General features: G+C 37.6%; 1 protein-coding gene and 1 pseudogene across 5 annotated transcripts in view; one reads left to right on the plus strand and one right to left on the minus strand.

The window, feature by feature from the left end:
• Positions 1-23,281, plus strand: part of LOC308523607 (lysine--tRNA ligase-like) — a 39,103-nt pseudogene extending 15,822 nt beyond the window's left edge. Inside the window, exons 2-3 of the transcript in view lie at positions 21,350-22,132; positions 22,332-23,281. The product of the transcript in view is annotated as a lysine--tRNA ligase-like (transcript). The remainder of the gene's footprint in view (positions 1-21,349; positions 22,133-22,331) is intronic.
• MACROD2 (mono-ADP ribosylhydrolase 2) overlaps positions 1-25,063 on the minus strand; it is a 1,902,899-nt gene that overhangs the window by 1,375,833 nt on the left and 502,003 nt on the right. The gene's annotated exons all lie outside the window — the stretch shown is intronic.

A 25,063-nucleotide genomic window follows, 5' to 3' on the forward strand; every position in this document is an offset into this window, starting at 1 on the left:
TGGCCAGATTGAAGCACAGATGCTGCTGAACTGGCTTTTAAAATAGGCACCTCTGAAAATATTCTACGTTTTATGCTATGAGATATACTTGTAGGGAGCCAATCTAGCTATACTGTATAATTTACCAAAAGGAAACTACCAAGGAGGAGAGAGCAGAGAGCTGGCATATCATGGTTTGAGTAGAGCCTCTTATATTCCGAGACCAAAGAATTCTGTTAACAGGCCTGTGCTCCTTTGAGGAAGGAGGCCATAAGGGAAAACTTATTTGAAATGCATTAAATTTGGAACACAGGAAGAAGTTCATAGAGCCCATGGATAATCCAGGCCATTCAAGATAAAATGACTATCAAAATTTACAAAAATGGAGTAATAGTGATAGGGCCATAATGCATATAAGAGACAAAGAAATAAAAATGGGAGAGTGTAATCAGACCTCTAGCACATTGTGCAAATGGGGAATTTGGATTTTTTTCAGCAAGGGTATGTTTACAATTCTACCCTGACAGCCAGTCAAAAGTATCAGGTATGCTATGAAGTTGAATGTGTCACAGCATCATAAGCTCTTCTCTCATTCAAATCTTGCTCCTCGACAAACCTCCAAACCTAGCCTGAATATTCTGCTACCTTGTCTAGAAAGTATTTTTATGGGTAGAAGAGTGTGGGAACAAAATTTTCATTCATATTATACCTACAATCTTTTCCTTCTACTAGTCTGGTTAGGATGACTTTACATCCCATTTTGCACCAGATGGCCCTAGTTCACAACTATTTGCTAATTATTAATTATTAATAATATCCCCTTTTATGATAAAAAGCATCCCAGTTTGGATAATACATTTATGACCACCTAAATTTTGTCAAAACAGCTTAAGAGTGGCCAAGAGATATGAATTATAAAATATTAAAAATATAATTCTTATAGGGCTGCAGAGAAGAAAATTTTACAAATGCACAGTATCCAAATTCTAACTTTGAAAAGCCATCATATAAATGTATGCTATGGCCCCGCACAACTCTTCACCAAAAAATGCAAAGCAGCTCAAAGCACATGTCTCACAGATGGAAAGGTCAGTAAGGTCACCTTTGTGTATCAAAACAGCATATTTTTATAAAGTGCTGCAGAAATTTATGCCATACAACATTATGTAGCATTTAGGGAATGGCATACAGATGTACCATTTTCCAGCTGGTTGGTTTTAGAACTTTTCTCCCTGAATTTCAAATATATTTTACGTGTATTTTCAGCTTAACCTGGCATCTGGCTAGCGACAATTAATATAGCTGAGGCATGGGGGAGAAACAGTACAGGAAAAAAACAAAAATGAACTGTCAAAAATAAGCCCAAATATTTCAATCATTATAATAAATGTAAATGGTTTAAATTCCTTTATTAAAAGTTAGAGACTCTGAATGGGTAGAGCTACATATAACTAAATGGTTACAGAAAGATTCTATCTAGGAAGATACAGCAGTATAACAGACAATAGAATGGCAAAAGGCAAGAGTAAATGGCAATATTACTATCAAATAATTCAATGTGAAAAGTATAAAATGGAACCAATAAAGAGTCTTTATTTTGCAAAGTTATGGTCAAATAATATTTCACTTTTTGCAACATTATGCTAAATTGCTTCAAAATCTATAAAGCAATAATAGATAAAAACAAGGAGATATTGAGTATTTTGTAAGAACAACTGAAGATCATAGCAAAACTTTCTAGATATTTGAGTATATAAAATAATTAAATGATTAAAATATATACTTATTAAAACAAGCCTAATCTAAAATTACATATTTATGATATAATGTACCCAGGAATTATACCCATGTATCAAGCAATAAATTACAGACAGTCCTCAGGTTACATTGGACTCGATGTACGTTGTTTCGTGGTTACATCGCCATCTCCCATTTATTTATAAAATAAAAAGTCCCATCATTTCAACATATGTACATATGTGCTTTATGTTTTTTATTATCTATTTACCACAAGTAAAGGTCAGAAATTGTTATCGTTGTTTTAAATTTTTTTTTATTGTTTCACTTCATTACTGCTGTGTATGTGCTCCATGTGAGTGCCATAGGTGGTTATGTAGGTGGGTTCCGACTTACAACGAAAATCGTGTTACGAGGCGCCATAGGAACGGATCTCCAATGTAACGGATCTCCAATGTAATGGATCTCCTAATATATATTGAAAAAATAATGTATTATGACACACAAAAATTTAAATACAAAGATAGAAAATTATTCAAGATACTTCTTTCTAAAACAATAAAATAAAATTATAAATTTTTAAATTATATCTATACCCTCTTCTAAAGTAATTTAATTGCTCATTTATCTTTAAATGTATAAATCATTTAATTAAAAGGAAACTAAAAGCAACAATACAAACTACTCAGAAATAAATGACAAAATAAGCCATACCAAAAAGAAAGCTGTGAAATGAAGTAAAAGTATTTTTTATGAAGTGCTACAGATACCTGTCTTACAACATTTACTAAATAATGCAGAAAACATGAAACCTTAAGTGTATATATTAGAAAATAAACTAATGTTAAATATAAACATTCAGTTCAAAGTTTTAGGAAAACCACTCCACAAAAATAGTAAATGTGGAAGAAATTACCAGTGAAAGAAAAGAAATATAAAATCAGAAAGGAATGAAGTGCAAAAAAACCCCCATAACACAGATAGGCAGTTTAATTAACTCAGAAACCAAATAAGTGAACTAAACAAGTACTTTAACAAAGAGACTGAAATTTACAAAAGAACCAAATTGAAATTCTGAAGATGAAGAACTCAATAAAAAAGATCAAGAATGAACTAGTGATGATAGGAAATAGAGCAAGACCAGGTGGAAGAAAGAATTAGTGATATAGAAAATAGTGATCTAGAAATGACAAGGAAGGAAGAAGAGAGAGTTGAGCATAAAAAACAATATTAGCGAACTGTATGAGAACTATCTGACTGAATCAGAAAGGGAAATATAAGAATAATAGGCATGCCAGAAGAGAGAGGGAGAATTGAACAGAGAGCCTATTAAAATAGGCTCACCAAAGAGTTGATGAGAACTTCCCAAATCTATTGAAAGAGATAGATCCTCAAATTCAAGAAGCAAACAGAACACCTAATTACCTCAATCCAAAGAGGCCTTCTTTAAGGCACATTTTAATTAAAACTGCTTTTTGAGAGGTAATTGAATCTTGAGGGTACAGCTCTCATGAATGGAATTAGTGTCCTTATAAGAAGAGACGTGAGAGAGCTTGCTTCTCCTCTCTCTGTTTTCTCTCATGTGAGAATGTGAGAATACAGTGAGAAGATTTGTCGTTTGCAAAACAGGAAGTGGGCCTTTACCAGACACTTGATCTACTGGTGCTTTCCAATCATCAAAACTATGAGAAATAAATGTTTGTTATCTAAGCCACCCAGTCTGTGGTATTTTTGTTATTCCAGCCTGCACTAATTTATGGAAATTAGTTATATATATACATATATATATATAAAGGGTTTCCTAAAATTCACGTAATATTTGAATTTTGCGTGAGCATTAACAACAACAACAAAAATAAAAGCCTAATTTTACTTGGTTAATTGAATCAGATTCTAATATCTGTTGCCCTTTGATTTCAATCCCTTCAATTTGATAAGCATTACCAAATACCAATTATGGCCCAGGAGCAGGGACAATGAAGACCAATGAAGACCACGGCATATGTGCCAGCAAAGCCACGGAGGCCATTTACCCGATGTGCTATTCCATACATAACCCTATACTGTATATATATATACAAGTCCTTTCAATAATGTTCTTGCATATCCTTACTATGATATCCTCAGAACTTTAGTCAGAACCTACTCATATTTTACATAGGACTCTAACAGGGTTAGTTTCAACTCTTTAGAAATGAAATTTTATCAATGGCATAGTGTATAAGTAAGACTTGGGAGATGTTAGCACTCCATAATTTTCATAAATCCTAACACCGTCTGAAAAAAGCACATCCGATCCGCTAAAGTAAAAAGTAATATGCTCTTATGCAAACCCTGCTCCAAGACGAATCTGCTAAATGTCATTCCAACTTGATTGCTCCTCCTGTGTACAAATTCTGGCTGGAACACGTAAACGTCAGGGTTAAGCTGTCCCTTCATCTCAGCCAGAACAGGGCAGTTCTAGCAAGGCCCACTTAAGAAACTAAACTACGGTCTTAACTGTGACAACTCCAGTTGACAACTAAGAACATGGGTGCCTCCAGCTTTCTGACGGAACTTAGGCCAACTTTGTGAAAGAAGATTTGTTTCCAAAGAATTTGTCAGTCATAGATTTTTAGAGTTGAAAGAGACCTCAGGGAAAAATCAGTCATTCAATCTTCAACAATTTATTTAACAGCATTTATTAACTAGTATAGAATCAACAATGACTTCTAGTCCAAGCTTCTCATTAACTAAAGTATCATTGGGTTGCTAGTTATGATAACCTGAGGGCATACATTTAAAAATGTTTAATTAGGTTCAGTGTATTCTATGGAATAAGGTAGAAAAACATACACTAATTTTGGAAGATTTGTACCCTCAAAATTTACTACTCTCAGCTTAATAATGACTCTGATTTTAATATTTGTACTTCGACTAAACCAAACATAGCTTGAGGAAGTAAATGTTAGTTTCTCAATGTGCTCTATACATGAAAGAACTAATTTCCCAACCAAACAATGCTGCGGAAATGAGGTGCTTGTGAGAAATTTGGTTGGGTCCACTTGAGTTTGCTGGATGGAAATAAAATCCTTGATGGAAGTAGAATGCTTTATTGGTTAGGATTAATGTAATGAAAATAGAAGGTGAATAAACTAAGAAAATTAAGTCAAATCCCTACTTCCTAATTGTTAGAGAAGGGAAGAAGGAACATAACAGTAAGGCAACCCAATCTTAGGTAACACAAGTGCAAAGGCTGGTCCTATGAAGGGACTGATCACGCCTTGTGGTAACTGTCTCTGGATAATAGAAGTAAAAAATGGTAAGTATTTATGCTTGCAGCATCTCTCAGTTCTGATCACTCTCTCTCTTTCTTGCCTTCTCTATATAAATCATGTTAGGATTAGGCATTAAAATTTGTATCTCTTACAATCTACCTATCATTTTTTTGTGTGTTTTTTTAAAATATATTTTATTGATTTTTTACAGAGAGGAAGGGAGAGAGATAGAGAGTTAGAAACATCGATGAGAGAGAAACATCGATCAGCTGCCTCCTGCACATCCCCTACTGGGGATACGCCCACAACCCAGGTACATGCCCTTGACCGGAATCGAACCTGGGACCTTTCAGTCCGCAGGCCGACGCTCTAGCCACTGAGCCAAACCGGTTTTGGCTACCTATCAGTTTTTAAAGTGAGGCATGTGCCATGGATAGGGATAAGTGCTTTAAATAAGTGATATCCAGTTCTCTCAACAACCTTGTAAGGTAGACCTTGATATTCCCTTTTCATAGATGAATAAGCATTGATTCAGAAACATTACATACTTGAACTAACATCACTGTCTTAGTTTGTGGTCCCAAATCAGGGCCTAAGACAAGGACTTGGGTGTAGATAGTTTATTTGGAATGTGATCCAAGGAAGCATAACTGATGAGGCAGAGAGAGAGAAAGGAAAAACTAATATAAGGGTCCACTACTGAGGTTACCGCTATGGGGAACCAGGCCTTGAATCCAAGAGAACATCTGAGATGTCCCCCATGACTCCTCACCTAAATCCTGAGAGACTGGAAAGTATATCCAGGGTTCCTGACTCCACTGGTTGATGGTTTCTCCTGGGGCAATAACATGCTCATGCTCTGGCTGCTACTGTTATTTGGGTGATGAAGCTCCAGCAACATAGAAGAAGGATGTGGGCCGAAATCTCAAAGACATGCTCATACTTACGGTGAAATGTGGTTAGTCTGAGGTGAAACTGAACTTTGCTACTTCATCAGTGTCTGAAGTCATAGAAAAGCCAAGGGGGTGTGACACAGTACATCAGGGTCATCTGCAACAATCACACAGATCCTCAGTCCCTGGGCTTGCAGATAAGCCCGGACAAAGGAAATGCATCATCCACGCATGCAAATTCCATGTTTTCAACTACATGCACTCAACCAAAGGAGATAGGGAGAAAACAAGAGTTCAGATGATTCTGACATCATTTGCTTAATGTGTATGTCTAAGAATCAGTGTGATTGCAGAACTGTGACTCCTCTTTTATGAAATTTTCATGGCAAAAAAATTGCCATCATGTTTTAGCATATGTGTTTTCATACATCTGGTGCTCAGCTGAAGAAAAGGAAATCTGCTTCAGTGCTGGAAGAATAAAATGGCTATGTTGACCTTACTAATATGTCTGTTAACTGTATTTTTTTCTGGGCAATGGAAAACGCAATTATCTTGCACTGGGACGCTAACTATAAAATGCTTGACTTTACATGACACAAATATTATCACACTGTATCAGCACAATTTTTCTCTCTGCAAAATCTTCCCATTTCATTTAACATTATGCTCATGCTACTGAGTTATGTGGTTTGAATGTATAAAACATTTGCTGCATGATCTGGAGTAAATGAGTGGTGTGGGTGCTGATCAAGAGTGGTATAGGGCACACTGCTGGTAGGACACCAGGAAGAATACTTAAGATGATCAAATCACAGAGGACGATAGGCAGGCAATGCAACAGCAGTTTAACAAACTGATAACGGGAATGAGGATCTCTTTGGGCATTCAATATTTGGGAATGGGCTGTTCCCTATCATAGTTTAATAAAACTAATGTATTAAGTTGTAAAATTGCATAATAGAAAATCTCAACAGAAAAGGGAGCACATGCTAAAATATGCCTACCATGTTTTTCCCCCTTCTGTACTCTTTCAGCTTCAATGAAACTAAACAGAGATTGAGTTGAGGTGCAGGTAATTTGTTTGGGGAAGTAATATCTACTGGTATAAACCTAAGTGAGTTTTGACCAGCATGGAAAGTATGACACATGAAGGGTGAAGACCAATCTAAGAGTTTACACTCAAGCTAGTGACTAATGTGAGCAACTGGTACACAACTTATTGAGTGCCTTCTCAAGAAATGTGAAGAATTCACTTCAAGACCATCTGCCTGAGACACAGAAAAGAGGGGCATGTTATCACTTGCTCTTATCCGTATTGATCAAAAATTGAGTCAGGTATGAAATGCACTGGACTAGCTGAGGCCCAAGTCAAGTAGCCAAAAAACCACCAAGCAGAAAACACAGTTTGGGAGCAGATCTAACATGAGGAGTTAGCAGGCTACATCTCTGTTCAACTGATGCAACAGTAATAAATAAAGCAAAAAAGTGGGTTAGAAAGATGTGAGACTGAACATAAAAAAATGTCTAACACTCATATTAAAATGTACCAAAGTGCCTATATAAATCAAATCAAGATGACAAAATTTTATACACTTAAGTAATATGAAAATAATATAAGCTCTGAATAATGGCATCAGCTCCCAAGTCCAACTCCATAAAAAGGACATTTTTAAAACAGAAAATCTTGTATACGAGCATTCCAAATTAAGAAAGCCATGCTACAAGGTGCTTATTTTAATAAGGTTGAGAAAAATAAGTAACACAGCGAATAAAGAAACAACTAGTGCTTACATCAGTGGTTCCCGGCCATAGCTACACATTGGAATCACTAGAGTGCTTTAAAAAATACAAATTATGATTTGATCGGTGTGAGGTATGGCCAAGGCGTAAGAATTTTTCCAAGTTCCTCATATGATTCCAACATGCAAACAAAGTTGAAGGACACTTAAGCAAAATACAAAGTAAAAACCAAAACTTCCAAATAACTCGGGAGGGCCTAGAATCTATTTTTAAAATGCAAGTATTTAGATCACATGCTTCAGCTGAGAATGTTTGGGCTTGCTATTGTTTTAAGATTTCCACAGGGGTCTCCAATATGACACTCACATCATCCTTTGAAACCACTCAAAGGAGACTGCTGGTTTTTCATTTTATACTGGCAGTCGACTGCCAGGTGACCAGGGGATCAGTTTAACTTTTTCAATGTGTTCTTTGTAGATAAAGCTGTGCAATGACTGACAGAATAAATAAATTCATTGATAATAAATGAAGCAATCTGCTACTGGAAGTTTGCCCCCAAAGTATGCATTACTAAGTAAGCTTGAAGTCATTAAAATGTTGAAAGAGTAAAAGAACACTTACAAAAGAACATATGTCTACTGTGTGTTTGACTGGCATGACTTGTTAGCTTCAAGTTTCCTTTCTTCGGTAGAGAAGTAGGGCCTAAAGTCATGCCTTCCTAGTTTTCATTTTCAGCTAAAATGCATCCATCAGTACTTTGACCTGGCCACCCCTTTAAGGAAGCCAGAGTCTTGCCAGCTCTGTTTACAAAACAAAATCTGGGGCATGCCAGTTTCCTCATGTTATCACCCAAAATGTCTTGAAATCCTAAACACAGATACAAGAGATGACATCAAGTTTTTGTTTGACAGTTACAAATACTTTTTTATAATAAGAACAGTAATATTTGCTTTTGGTAGGTTTTCAGGCAAATGGGGGAAAAGAATCAAATCTTATCTATCCTTTGAAAAATGGAGTAATCAAGGTAATGGAATAATCCTTTTAGTGCCATTGCATATTAAGTCTGCTAGGATTTCCATCTTTCAAAAACTTAAAATACACTAAAATATTATTAATGCTAAAACTATTCAGAGCTGATCAGAATTTTGCTGAGCAATTAAGCTCACCCCTGAGAACATCTGCTATCATATACAATACTGTCAATTTTCTCCCAAACTGGTCTCCATCTCTAAAACTCAGTTAGCTTTTTCAACTAGATTATCTGAATTTAGAAGTTTATCCTATTTTCTTAAGGAATACCTCTAATCAACCTGCTTTGAAAAATTCTACTTAGCAGCAAGACACTTAATTATCTCTCTCACCTTTTGTTCAGTTGCTTTGCAAATAATGACATGAAACATTCCGTCTTTTAACTTGCAAGCTTTTCTTCTTCCTGATTAGATTCCACTTAAATAGCATCATGTTCCTTCAAGTTCCTCCAAGACGAAAGATTTTCTTTAATCACCTGAAACCTGCTGGTCTGCCTCTTTAGCATTCTGAGATATCTCATTCAACAAACTTAAATCAACAATACCACTACTTATTCCTAACAGGTTGAGTACATTAATTCTCATCTTTTTATCAAGCTTTTATATTAATTCAAGTGTACAAAGATATGCAAAGTGGATTTTGAAATCCAAGATGATTGCAATGCATTAAAGTGGGCTTTTCCCTCAAGTCTCTTAATATACCTTCTATAAAAGGAAATGTTAACATAATCAAATTACATCTGTACAGGAAAAGCTAAGATTCTATTAAAATAAAATATGACAACTAAAAAAAAAGTATTAACTAAACACTGAAATGCTTTCCTGTGAAAAGCTAAAAATGCAGGTATTAAATATTATTTTCAATTTGATTATAAAATATCATTTGCATCTGTCTAGGAAAGATAGGTATCAAAAATTGGATACAGTTGCTTCCCAGGGGGAAAAAGTACTGTGTGTTGTTTGTTTTTTTAATATAGACAGAAACCTGAGGATGAAATGATAAAAACTGAGGATTAGAGCTTTCAGCTAGCAGCAGGTCAAAGAAATGCAGCTCATAAAAATCGCAAGCATTTCCAAAAAACATAGGGAAGGGAACATTTAAGCTCAAGACTTAAAGAAAAAAAAAAAGGAATTCTTAGATGAAACAGTTGAAAAGCCTGTAAACCTGAGCCACACACCGTAAGCCTGTAAAACTGTAAAGCTGTAGAAAAGGAAATTATTATCCACAGTCACATCTAGCTTAATTTTCAATAAATTGACCTTCGTCTGCTATAAATGTTTTGTTTTATTCAGAAACAATATTTGCACACCTGAAAATAAATAGAACTGCTAATATTTGGTTGTAATATTTTTAGAGTCTTGGTTGAAGAAAGACAAATGCATTTGCAATTAGATGCATTGTTGTTGAAATTATACTCTATAACAATTAAAAAGGTGGGATGGGGTTCTCTAAATTTTTTTTTTTAAAAAAGCAAACATTTGACTCAACAGGAGTCTTTAAGGAAGAAATAACATTTTAGAACGAATGCATTTCTTAAAGTTATTATTCTGAATAAAAACCACTGGATCATCAATCCTGCATTAACTATTACACTAAAATCTTTGCCTCCAATTTATAAAATGAAACAAACACACACACACAAAATGATTTTTTTTTCTGTAAGTACATAGCTTCCATAATAAACAGCCTTGTCCATGGGTCTGCAGGGTTTAAGCAGGAGGCACTGTGACCAGGAAAGAGGTTCAGATCACTGCCTGTCTTGCCGATTAGTCCCCACCTGTGGTCAGCAAACTGCGGCTCATGAGCCACATGTAGCTGTTTGGCCCCTTGAGTGGGGCTCTTCCTAAGCCTTAGGAGTACCCGAATTAATAACAATGTACCTACCTATATAGTTTAAGTTTAAAAAATTTGGTTCTCAAAATAAATTTCAATCGTTGTACTGTTGATATTTGACTCTGTTGACTAATGTGTTTGCTGACCACTGCTTAGCATATATTCAGTGAATGAGTTCATCTTAAGGGTGGGGTAAATAGTGATGCAGCTGAGAGAGTTCAATAGGATGAGAGCAGGTAACAATCTGAATGGGTCAGCCCATAACAAAGAAAAAGACAAGTGGAAGTCCAGGTAGCAAGTGGAGCTCTGAGTCCAGTCCCAGGAGCAATTAGAGCAAAAATAAGATACAGAGCCTGAGTCAGTACAGAAACAACAGTCTCAGGAATATCTCATGTTCCACAGACACTGGCAGCTGACCAGTACCATTTCACATCACTTTTGGAACCCTGAAAGCACCAGGCCCTTCTTAGAAGGCCAGTCTTGCTCCTACCAGCGGTCCAAGACTAAGATGGACTTCGGGTGGGTTTAACCACCAGAAATACATCTATAATAATAAAAGCATAATATGCTCATTAGACGGGAGAAGCTGGGGCTGCGAGGGCTGAGATAAGCCACTGTGGCTGCAAGGGCCGCCTAATTTCGTGCATCGGGCCTCTAGTTTTTTAATAAAGTGGGTAAAGATCTAATTTGTCTAGTTGTCTAATATAGTTGTTAGGGGACATTTTCCACAGTCTCCTCAGTTGTGAAGTGTGGGACACTTACTATGATAGCAGTAAGTACAGTAATAAAAATTCTCTAGGATTATTTCATCCTGGAAAGGACACCTGAATAAAGGACCAGAATTGTGCATTTCTGAAAAAAAAATTTTTCCTTGCACTAAGGTGAGGCCTAATTCAAACCTTTGTCCATAACATCATTAACCCATAGGTCTTGTCTGTTATAAAAACAATCTGCTCAGATCCTCAGGGGCAGATGGGAAGATAAGCAGAGAATTGGAAAAATTAGTATAAATTTTCATTTAATGTCTGTACCTTACATGACTGTGAGCATCGCGGAACAGAAACCATTTTTAAAACATTGCTGACACTCAACAAATTTTTGTTTAATTAATAAATATAGGAATGAACATGAATGGATTCCCTAGCTCCAGGAAGAAGGACAATGATCAGTAATACCAGATATGCTAGGCTTGGTTATATTCTAATAATTGTTATTTATTTTAGTTCCCTTGGATGTGAGGATAGCTCACAAACTTAATTCCATACTACAATGAGTGGTGGAACAAACTGGCAGACTCAGGGTTTCTGGTGGCTTTTTTTCCTAGCTTTATTGAAGCATAATTGACAAATAAAATTGGAAGAGATTTAAAGAATAGAATATGTTGATTTGATATGCATATCCATTGTAAAGGAGTCCCCCCCCCCATTGAGTTCATTAACAAATCCATCACCTCACCTAACATATTCACTTTGTTTTTTTTTTGAGGAGTGGGGAGAGCAAGAACATTTAAATTCCACTTTCTTAAGCAAATTTTAATTATACAATATAGTGTTATGAACTATAGTCACCACATTACACATTAGATCATCAGACTTTATTCATCATCTGCCCTAGCAACCACTTTTCTCCTCTCTGTTTCTATGAGTTTTACCTTTATATATATATAAAAGATTCCACCATAAGTGATACCATGCAGTATTTGTCTTTTTCGTTGTGGCTTATTTTACTTAGCATACCGCCCTCCCGTTCCATCATGTTCTCACAAATGACAGCATTCACTTCTTTTTTTAAGGCTAAATAATATTCCTGTGTGTGTGTGTTTATCATATTTTATTTATATATTCATTTGTTTTTTAATTTTTTTATTTTTCAATTACAGTTGATGTAGAGTATTATATTAATTTTCGGTGTGCAACTCAGTGATTACACACGTATATAACTTACAAAGTGATCACCCTAATAAAGCTTGTATCCATCAGACACCATACACAGTTATTACAATACTAGAGGCTCAGTGCATGGATTCATGTGCCTGTGGGATCCCTCAGCCTGGCCTGAGGGGATCGGGCCAAAACTGGCTCTCCGACATCCCCTGAGGGATCCTGGATTGCGAGAGGGCGATTCTCAGGTGATGCACCCTGGACTTGGGCTACCTCCTCTCTGGGTCCAGCGTGTGGGTGAAGCAGATTCGGGGCCAACAGTGCACCAGCAGCAACCTAATCCACAGCCAATTCCATGAGGAATCAGGCTCCCTCATCTACTGGTTTGAGTGTCTGCCCCTGGTGGTCATTGGGCATCATAGCTACCAGGCGAATGGTCAGTCAGACAGTCGCTTAGTCATCTACACTAATAAAAGACAAACATGCAAATTGACTGTACCTTCACTATACCTTAAGCCACGCCCACCAGCCAATCAGAACAACTATATGCAAATTAACCCAACCAAGATGGTGGCCGGCAGCCACGGAGCTGGAGCAAGCAGGAGGCTTGGTTGCCCCAATGATGGAGGAAGCCAAGCTTTCCGTGGCTCTGAGCTCCACTCAAAGCAACAATGTTTCAATTATAGAAGGTAAATAAACCCCAGGTACCTGCTTTCAACCAGCTGTGGCCACGGAGCTGGAGTGAGCAGGAGGCTTCCCTCCCACTTGCCCTGGCCGGCTCTGAGCTCCTCTCAAGGCTACAAAGTTTCAGTTATAGAAGGTAAATAAATCCCAGAATATAAAGAAAAAAAGGAGAGGCTGGGAGCTTCTGTCACCAGGGGACTTGGCCAGCCTGAAAACAGACCTCAGCCTCTCACCCAGACTTGCCAGGCACCCCAGTGGGGACCACTACCCTAAAGGGGGTGTGACCAGCTGCAAACAGTCATCAGTCCCTCACCCAGGCTGGCCAGGCACCCCAGCGGGACCCCCACCCTGATCCAGATCACCCTTCATGGAAAACCAGCCGGCCCCCACCCATGCACCAGGCCTCTATCCTGTATAGTAAAAGGGTAATATGCGAACTGACCCTAACAGCAGAAAGACTGGGAATGACTGGTCAATATGACACACACTGATGACCAGGGGCAGACGCTCAATGCAGGAGCTGCCCCCTGGTGGTCAGTACACTCCCACAGGGGGAGCTGTGCTCAGCCACAAGCCAGGCTGATGGCTGCCAGTACAACAGTTGTGGTGGGAGCCTCTCTCACCTCCTCAGCAGCCCTAACGATGTACAACTGCAGCTTAGGCCTGCTCCGGGTTGGCAAGTGGACATCTCCTAGGGCTCCTGGGCTGCCAGAGGGATCTCTAATTGCCAACTTAGGCCCAATCCCCAAGGGAGCAGGCCTAAACCAGCAGGTGTTCATCCCCTGAGGGTTCCCAGACTGCGAGAGGGCACAGGCCGAGCTGAGGAACCCCCCCCCCCCAAGTGCACAAATTTTTGTGCACCAGGCCTCTAATATATATATATATATATATATATATATATATATATATATATATATAATTATTAACTATATTTGTTATACTGTACTTTACCAATGACTACTTTGTAACTACCAATTTGTATTTCTTAATCCTTTCACCTGTTTTACCCATTCCTCCAACTGACTGTCAAAATGTTCTCTGTATCAATGAGTCTGTTTCTGTTCTGCTTATGTGTTTGTTCTTTACATTCCACATATAAGTGAAAACATTGTATTTGTCTTCCTCTGTCTGAGTTATGTCACTCAGCACAATACCCTCCAGGTCCATCTATGTTGTTGCAGATGGCAAGACTTCATTCTTTTTTATGGCTGAATCATATCACATTGTATACATGTACCACTTCTTTATCCATTCATCTATTGATGAAATTTTAGGTTGCCTCCATGTCTTGGCTATTGTAAATAATGCTGCAATAAATGTATGGATACACATATTATTTTAATTTAGTGGTTTGTGTTTCTTTAAATAAATACCCAGAAATAGAATTGCTGGGTACTTCTTTATACTGGTTATAGCCTTTATTTTAAAGTCTATTTTTTTCTGGTATAAGTATTGCTACCACTGCTTTTTAAAATTATTTTGTTTTGTTTTCATTTTCATGAAATATCCTTCCTATCCTTTTATTTTATTTTTAGTCTGTGTTTGTTTTTCAATCTTAAGTCTCTTGTAGACAGCACATGTAAGGGTCATGTTTTATTAACTATTCAGCCACCATGTCTTTTGATTGAAGTATTTAATATATTTGCATTTAAAGTAATTGTTGCTCTATATGTATTTACTGTCATTTTATTATTCATGTTTATCTTTTGTTTTCTTCTTCTTAAAGAAACCCTTTAACATTTCTTGTAATACTGGTTTGGTGATGATGGACACCTTATGCTTTTTCTTGTCTGAGAAGCTCTTTATCTGTCCTTCAACTCTAAATGATAGCTTTGCTGGAAAGAGTAATCTTGATCGTAGGGCCTTGCTTTTCATCACTTTAAATATTTTATGCCAATGCCTTCTAGCCTGCATAGTTTCTGTTGAGAAATCAGCTGACAGTTTTATGGCAGCCCCCTTGTAGGTAATTATTTGTCTTTCTCTTGCTGCTTTTTAGATTCTCTGTCTTTTTTTTTTAATATTTTATTGATTTTTTACAGAGAGGAAGGGAGAGAGATAGAGAGTTAGAAACATCGATGAGAGAGAAACATCGATCAGCTGCCTCCTGCACATCTCCTACTGGGGATGTGCCCGCAACCCAGGTACATGCCCTTGACCGGAATCGAACCTGGGACCTTTCAGTCCGCAGGCCGTCGCTCTATCCACTGAGCCAAACCGGTTTTGGCACTCTCTTTGTCTTTAACATTTGGCATTTTAATTATGATGTGCATTGGTATAGGCCTCTTGGGATTTATATTGTGGGACTAACTGCACTTCCTGGACTTTCATGTCTATTTCAGTCATTATTTTTACAGATACGTTTTTAATTCCTTGCTCTCTCTCTTCTCCTATTGGAACCCTATAATGTGACTGTTAGTAAGCTTCAAGTTGTCCCAAAGACTCTTTAAACTATCCCATTTTTTTTTCCCTGTTCTGATTGGGTGTTGTCTGCTTCCTTACCTTCCAAATTCCTGATTTGATCCTCTGCTCCACATACACTACTGTTGATTCCCTATAATGTGGTCTTCTTTTCAGTTCATGTATTTTTCATTTCTGACTGGTCCTTTTTTATATTTTCCATCTCCATTTTAATGTTTCCTATTTCTTTGTTGAAGTTCTGACTAAGTTCTTCACTCTTCCCCTAAGTTTATTGAATATCTTTATAACCAGAGTTTTGTGTTCTGCATCTGGTAGATTGCATGTCTCCATTTTGTTTAGTTCTTTTAATGGAATTTTGTTCTGTCTTTTCATTTGGGACATGTTTCTTTGTGTCCTCATTTTGATCACCTCCCTGTATTTGTTTCTATGTATGAGGTTGAGCTGTTATATTTCCCAATCTTGGTAGAATGGTCTTATATTGTAGGTGCCCTATAGAGCCCAGTGGCATAACCTCCTTGGTCACCCAAATTGGGCACACTTGATGCACCCAACACCCCCATGTGAGCTATGTACACCCTCTTATAGTTGATCCTTGATTGTTCTTGATATACAATGGGAGGAATTTACACCCAGGCTGATTGGCTATAAGGTCTGGTCATCACCACCATGGAGGATCTACCATTCAGGGGCCAACACACAGAGCATGATATACTTCAGCAGGGCTCTGGTCCCTGATTGAGTCCACCCCTTGAGTGTGTCACTGGTGGAGGTGGTTGGGTGGTGCTAGAGCAAAATCTAAAGCTTTCCACCAGGTGCACTAGCTCTGGGGGCTATCAGGAGGTGCAGGCCAAGGTCAATCACCACCTGTGTGCCCTGCTTCGAGTCACCTGGCATGAGCTACAAAGCAATCTGCAGATGGCTGCTACTTTGCTGGGCTTGAAGGTACCTAGGAGAAGTCCAGTTGGAAAACAAGGCCAGCTACTGCTGGTGCTGGTCCTGAGGCCCCTTAGCAAGAAGTATGAAGTATGCTAACACCAGATGCTTCTTGTTTGGGGTTTTTAAACCTTTGAGAGATTTTAGTAAAGTCCAAAGTATGAGCCAAAACAGGCCATTTGTGTGAAAATCACTGGAAACTGCTTGGGTGACCCTACAAGTTGGGTGGGGCAGGGTCACAGGGAATCACCAGGGCAGGTAAAGAGTGTTAGCCAAGTTGAAGATTCTGATATGGCACCTGCCTGCTAACTCTGTTGGGGGAGGGCTCAGAAAAAAAAAAGAAAAAGGGAAAAATAAAAAAGGCTGCTGCCAGCACTTCTGTCTGGGGCAAAGCTGTGCCCAGCCCTCACTGGACAATTTAGTTCCTCCCCTATGTCTCTGGTGCTTTTAGAGCTGCTGCCCCAGTGTTGGAGCTCAGATTAAATGAGTCCCAGTGAGTCTGTGTGCAGGAATTTTAAGAAAACTTCCTGGGACTCCAGCAGACATCAATTTTAACCACAATCTTCACCGTTTTTTACAGCCAGAAGATATTGGGACTTCTCTTTGTGGCACTGACACCCTGGGCTGGGGTCCTCCTGTGGGGATGGAACCCCTCTCCCCTCAATGGGGACTTCCACAGCCAGAATGTCCCTCTCAATTTTAATAGCCACACATGGGTGTGGGACCAGCTCATTCCACGTCTATACCCTTCCTACCAGTTTTCATGAGGCTTCTTTATATCCTAAGTTATAGGACTTCTGTTCAGATATATTTCAGGTGGTTCTGAATGATGCTTGTTTTATACTTTAGTTGTAATTCTCATGTGGTTGTAGGAGGATGTGAGTACAGCATTTACCTACTCCACCATCTTGACTGGAAACTCTCTATTCACCTGCTGATGGACATTTAGGTTGTTTTCATAGCTTGGCTATTATGAATAATGCTGCAATATAACATGGGAGTATACATATCTCTTCAAGATAATGATTTTGTTTCCTTTGGCTATATACCCAGATGTGGATCACATGGTAATTCTATTTTTAATTGGTGGAGGAATCCTCATACTGTTTTCCATAGTTGCCGTGCCAGTTTACATTCCTCTCAACAGTGTAAAAGAGATGATTCCCTTTTCTCCACATTCTTGTCAGGATTTGTTATCTATTGTCTGTTTGATAGGAGGCCTCCTTATAGGTGTAAGGTGATATCTCATTGTGGCTTTGATTGCCATTTCCCTGATGATTAGTTAGGTTGAGCACCTTTTCACATACCTGCTGGCTATTTGTATGCCTTCTTTGGAAAAACATCTGTTTAGCTACTTTGACCATTTTTTATTGTTTTTTTTTGTTTGTTTTGCTATTGAGTTATATGAGTTCCTTATATATTTTGGATATTAATCCCTTATTGGATATGTGGTTTGCAAAGATTTTTTCCTATTCTGTAGGTTGACATTTTGTTGATGGTTTCCTTTGTTGTGCAAAGGCATTTTAGCTTGATGTAGTCCCACTTATTATATTTGCCCATTTTTGCTTTTGTTTTTTGGTGCCGACTCCAAAAAAAAAATTTCTAAGACCAATGTTAAGGAGTTTACCTCCTATGCTTTCTTGAGTTTTATAGTTTCAGGTATTATTTTTAAGTCTTTAATCCATTTTGAGTTAACTTTTGTGTATGGTGTAAGATAGAGACTCCCTCTCCTCCCCTCTCCAGCCCTCCTATCCCCTCCCCTACCTTCCCCTCCCCTTCCCTTCCCTCTCCTCTCCTCTCCTTTCCTTTCCTTTTATTCTTTTCTTTGTTTCCATGTTGCTATCCTCTGGCAGCCTCATGACTTTTAATAATATTCTGACAGTAGTAAGAGCAGTAGCTAGAATGTGTGCAGATTTTCTATTTTTATAGTGCTTTCAATATTTCTATTTTAGTGATTTGTTCAGTTAAGAAATATTTAGTAGTAAGTGTTGATTATTTGGCAGACATAGTTCCAGGAACTTGGCATACTATAATGACTAAGACAGACAAAAATCTCTGCCCCCACGATATTCACATTCTGGTAAACAAACAATATAAAGTAATAATAATTCCATGGACTCACAATGGATCCATATAGCCGTTTATATGAGGAAATTGAGATCTAGAGGCTTTATGTGATATGGCCCCAAAACTCAGTTATCTAAAACAGAGCCAGAACTCAAATCTGATTTTATGATACCAAATCCTGATGTTATTCCTCCTGCGCATACCACCTCCATATCTTATACTAAACACTATGCAAAAAAAACAAAAAAACAAAACAAAACCCTACCATCACAAAAAACACACACACAACAAAATGGCTATTTCACCATGCCCAAAACTGCTGTTTATATTTATATTGATCTCTAATTTTACCTAAGACCATCATGTTCTAAAATAGATTTGTGTAAACATAACTGATAAAAACTGATTCCAATTTGCATTAAACTCATGCTTATAAATATTTTTAAACTTTTTAAAAAAGATTATTTTAATTATATTTTAGAGACAGAGGATTGGAGAGGGAGAGCAAGAAGGAAACGACATCCATCTGCTGCTTCCTACACACCCCTTACCAGGAACTGAGCCCCTGACACGGCATGTCCCCTGACTGGGAGTTGAACTGGCGACCTTTTGGTACAGGGGACAAGGCCCAACAAATTTAGCCACAGCAGCCAGGGCTCTTTAAACTTTTTATTAGAATATAATAAAAAAGAATTTTCATTAACTGAACACACCCTTATAAGCAGCATATAAAATAAAAATAAAACATTATCACTACCCTGCCAAACTCTCTCATGCCTCTTTCAGTTACTATACAATTTCCATGGATAACAGCTATCCTGAGTTCTAATAACAAATATTTGTTTTATCTATTTTAGTGCTTTGAATAGAAGAAATTGTACAGTAGATACTCTTTTGCATCTGACTTCTTTTTCTTAATATTGTCTGTGAGATCTATCTATCTATATATATGATTGTGTGTAGTAAAGACAATTCATTCTCATTATTTATCCTCTTTACTGTTGATTGATATTAAAGTAGTTTCCATTTGGGGATGATATGGATAGTGCTGCTATAAAGATTCTTGTGGAGTCTCTTGGTGAATATTTCACATGTTTTTCTTGAGAATACACCTAGGGGTGGCACTGCTGAATCATAGGGTAGATATATGTTTAACTTTAGTAGATACTGTCAGTTTTCCAAAGTGATTTTAATAATTTACTCTCTTCCAAGTAGTAGTTTAGAATCCCAACTACTCCAGGTTGTAAATATTTACATTAGATGCTGAAATGCCTTCTAAAATGGGTACCACCAATTCATCTCTAAGATAACCTCACATTATTTTACCTGTTTTCCTAAAAATTCAGACATGACTGGCCTATATTTTAAAAACAGAAATAATATAGAAGATAAATATACTTAGTTATCCCATTAAACTCTTCTATAAAGCACTTCCATGTACCAACAGGAACTACAGAATGTAAGAGGCAAAGAAACTTCAGAAAGTCTGGGGTCCCATACTATCTATGACAAAATGTCTTAAGAAAATACTTCTTAACTGAATATAACTAATCATTTAACTATAGGATAACAGTCTTTTTCTTCTTTTCCATTCCCTATACCTCTGCATTCCTGAAATAATAAAATAATATTCTTCTAGAATTAACAGCAACTGCTTAATGCATACGGACAAGGTGGTAGGCAAGCAAAGTTTCTAGAAAACTGAATAATTTGGGTTTTTTTCCTTAATTGGAGAAAGAACCATGATTACAATTTACAAGGACTGAATGAATCTGCATTACAATAAACTTAAACCATTTTTCTGCATCTTTATTTTATTTTATTTCTCTGCATTTTGATTTTAACAGAATGCTTATCAAAGAACTGTAAGCAGTCTAACACTTACCTATTTTCTAATTCTGATGAGTGAAACATCAGAATTCATGAGGCCCTGTGCCATTTGTAAAATGAATCTTTTTTGCTCCTAAGCCTCCTAGTAGAGCCCATGGAATGACAGGGACCAAATGGTATTTCAGAAACGAAGTACATAATAGGTATTCAATAAACCTAGAGATTGGAAAAATGATTACTCTTTTATTAAAGGTGATATAAATATAAAAGGAAGCTCACTTTCTCCAGGTTATAATAAAACCATGCAAAAAAATAACTTAAATCATCTGGACCTTATGACTCTCCTAATGCTCATTGGTTTAACAGTACATTTACAGATGCTGCGAAGTTACTGATAAGAAGGAAATGAGGCACACCTCCCATCTCCATGACCTTAATATTTATTAGAGACTTGATAATAACCAATGCTAGTTAACTAGCCTAGCCATGAAGTGAAAAAACTAAGCCACATATATCTGTTTAGCCAGTATGTTCTTTTCCTCCAGGCCCTAGTTTTTCAATTTACACTAAAACCAGCTATTTCCTAATCTGAGCTGCTTCTAATGTGCTTATGAAAAATGTATATACCTCTCCTCAAACTTAACAATTCAAAATCCTCAGGGTCAGATAAATCTGCATTTTTAAATCCTTACCAAAGGATATGTTTTTATTGATTATTTTAGAGAGAGAGAGGGGAGAAGAAGGAGGGAGAGAGAGCAAAAAACATCAATGTGAGAGTGAAACATGAATCAGTTGCCTCCTGCATGCGCCCCAACAGGGGATCAAATCAAAACCTAGGTATGCAACTAAATCACCCAGCCAGGGCAAGAAATTTTCATTTTTAACAGCTACATAAAGCAGTTTGAGAATCACTGCTCAGAATGGAATTGGAGATGAGTGGGAGGACAGAAGAGAAACAGAAATAATTTGAGCTATGTCATTTTTTTCTGTAATTAAAAAAAAATCACAATTCCGTTTCTCACTTTTTGACTAATCATTAGATTAATCAAGTTGTGACTTAAAAATAAAGATACCACCTTTAAGGTTGGATCCTCTAGAGAAATGGCTGAGGCCTGAGGTGCATGTGGATGGAGGTGAGCTGAAGCTAAGCAAAAATGAGCTAAAGAGGCAGCTGAAAGCTGAGAAGAAAGTAGCGGAGAAGGGGGTCCAACAGTGAAGCTCAATGAGATACAAGCCAATGCTGCTGCCACCAACCACATCACTGACAATGATGTGGCTGCCAGTGAGGAAAACTTGGACCCAAACCAATACTGCAAGATCTACAGACAAGCAGTCTATCAACTAAAGTCCAATGTGGAGGACCCGTAACCACATAAGTTACATATAGATGTTTCCCTCACTCATTTCATCAAAGAATATAGTCACCTGCAGCCTGGGGACCATCTGAGTGACATCACCTTAAAGGTGGCAGTTTGAATCCATGCCAAAAGAGCTTCTTGGGGAAAACTCAACTTCTATGACCTCCGAGGAGATGGGGTCAAGTTTCAAGTCATGGCCAATTACAGGAATCATAAATCAGAAGAACAATTTATTCATATCAATAACAAACTCTGTCAGGGAGGCATAATTGGAGTTCAGGGAAATCCTGGGAAAATCAAGAAGGGTGAGCTGAGCATCATTCCCTATGAGATCACACTGCTTTCTCCTTGCTTTCATATGTTACCTCATCTCCACTTTGGCCTCAAAGACAAGGAAACACCATATGTCAGTCAGGGATATTTGAACTTGATCCTGAATGACTTTGTGAGGCAGAAATTTATCCTATGCTCTAAGATCATCACATATATATGAAGTGTCTTGGCCCTCACTGGCTAGCTCAGTTGGTTAGAGGGTCCTCCCCACACACAAAGGTTGTAGGTTCTAACCCTATTTCAGGCACATATAAGAATCAACCAATGAATGCAGAAATAAGATGAACAACAAATCAATATTTCTTTCTCTCTCTCATTTCCTTGCTCTCTATAATCAATCAATCAATTTTAAAAAATGTAAATTTTTTGGATGAGTTGGAATTCCTAGAGATTGAAGCTCTCATGATGAACATCATCCCAGAGGGTGCTGTGTCCAAGCGTTTCATCACCTACCATGATGAGCTGGACCTAAATGTATATATGAGAATTGCTCCAGAACTCTACCATAAGATGCTGGTGGTTGATGACATTGACCAGGTTTATGAAATTGGATGCCAGTTCTGGAATGATGGACTTAATATGACTCCCAATCCTGAGTTCAGCACCTGTGATCTCTACTTGGCCTATGAGAGTATCACAATCTTGTTGAAATCATGGAGAAGATGATTTCCAGGATGGTGAAGCACATTCCAGGGGGTTACAGGTGATCTACCATTCAGATGGACCAGAGGGCCAAGCTTACAAGATTGACCTTGCCCCACACTTCTGAAGAATCAGCATGTAGAAGAGCTTGAGAAAGCCGTAGGAGTGAAGCTGCCAGAAACTAACCTCTCTAAAACTAAAGAAACTCACAAAATGCTTGATATCCATGTGACAAAAGCTGTTGAATGCCCTCTACCTTGGACCACAGCCAGGCTCTTTGATAAGCTTGTGGGGAGTTCCTGGAAGTGACATGCACCGATCCTGCATTCATCTGTGCTCACCCACAGATAATGAGCCCTTTGTCAAAATGGCACTGCTCTAAAAACAGTCTGACTGAGCGTTTTAGCTTTTTGTCACGAAGAAGGAAATAAGCAATGACCCCATGAGGCAGCCGCAGCTTTTTGAAGAACATGTTTATAGATGAAAACTTCTGCATTTCCCTGGAATATGGGCTGCCCCCCACAGATGGCTGGGGCATGGGCATCGACCGAATCACCATGATTCTTAAAGACTCCAATAATGTCAAGGAAGTACTTCTGTTTCCTGTCATGAAATTTGAAAACAGGAAGGAAAATGTAGGAATTGCTGATATATTGTCTAGAAAATAAAAATTGCAAGTCACATAACTCAAGCATCTTTGCACTTTTGCAAAAGATCAAGGACTCCTCGGGAATTCTTGTACATTGATATCCATTTGACTAATGCAGTTCAGTTAGCAGAAGAGATAAAAATGAATTAAGAATTCATTTTATAGGCCTTGTTACCAAATAAAACATTTGTCCTTAAAAAATAAGATACGTGGCCCCATCTTAAGCACACTAAATTAGAATCTCCTAAAAAAGGACCTAGAGCCCTGGCCAGGTAGTTCAGATGGTTAGCATAACACATCTTCCTGATTCACCAAGGTTGCTGGTTTGATCCCCAGGGCATATATAAGAACCAACCAGTGGCCCTAGCTAGTTTGGCTCAGTGGATAGAACATCAACCTGCGGACTGAAGAGGCCCAGGTTCGATTCCAGTCAAGGGCATATCCCTGGGTTGTGGGCTCAATCTCCAGTGGGGGATGTGCAGGAGGCAGCCGATCAATGATTCTCTCTCATCATTGATGTTTCTTCTCTCGCTCCCTCTCCCTTCCTCTCTAAAATCAATATATATATTGATTAAAAAAACAGAACCAACCAGTGAATGCATAAATAAATGGAACAACAAAGCCATAGTTTTTTCTCTCCCTCTCTCTCTCTCTCTCTCTCTCTCTCTCTCTCTCTCTCTCTCTCTCTCTCTCTTTCTATGTCACTCTCTCTTCTTTCCTCTCTCTAAAAATCAATTTTAAAAAAAGAACTTAGAGTCCATATAGTTGACAAACTTCCACAATTCTAAAGCTCAGGAAAGTTTGAAACAATGTGGGAACTGCCGTACATTCTGTTCAATTAGCCTTGGCCACTTGGAGAGTATAAATTTTGACTCTCAAATTTTCATAGAGTTTAATAATATATTTTTTTCTTAAATTCTTTTTATGATTGAAATAAACAAAACACAAACATTTTTAGGCTGCCAATATTCTTCATTTCTATAGCTGGCTTTTTTTGTTCATTATTTATTTTTAATCTTTCTTACTGGAGTAAATATATAAGTAAAAATCACACAGTGAACATGCTAAGGTAACCAGCATACAGATCAAGAAACTGAATAGCACCAGGACTCCAGAAGTGCACTCTTCTTGTCACTACCCTGTAATTCTAACCACCACCCTAACTTGTAATACCATAGATTATTTTTACTTGTTTTTGAAGTTTATTGACTAATAGAATTTGAAGAAAATTGAATAATAGTAAATATACTCATTGATGTCCAGTTTTTTTTTTAATTCAATACTGATCTCATGAAATTCATCCATGTCATTGTATATACTTATGGTTGACTCACATTTTTTGCTATATTATTCTTTTGTAACAATGTGCCACAATTAACTCATCCATACTCCTATAGATTATTTCCACTTTGGGATTAGTAACAATAGTGCTCTTAGAAATATTATTGTGCATGTCCTTGAAGAACATATAGATTCATTTCTCTTAGGTGTGCACCTAGGCATGAAATTGCTGAATCAGAAGGTAAGTGCCTATTTAGCTGTTGTTTTACTACCAATTTTCCAAAATGGTGGCACTTCCCCCAGAAGAAAAGAACCTCAGTAGCACCAATGGTTGGTGTTGCCTGCCTTTTTCATTGTAATCATTTTCTATGGGCTGATTTCAGAACTCTTTCCCTTAATGGCATGCATGGTCCCAATTTCTTTGTAGCTTTTACCCTTCACATTTTATAACATTCACAGTCTGTAATATTTGACTTAGCATCTATCTAACTTTTAAGGTACTAAATAGATTTAGCCTTAT

The sequence above is a fragment of the Myotis nattereri genome (genome assembly GCF_964212035.1).
Source record: "Myotis nattereri genome assembly, chromosome: 8".
NCBI classification, from domain to species: Eukaryota; Metazoa; Chordata; class Mammalia; order Chiroptera; family Vespertilionidae; genus Myotis; species Myotis nattereri.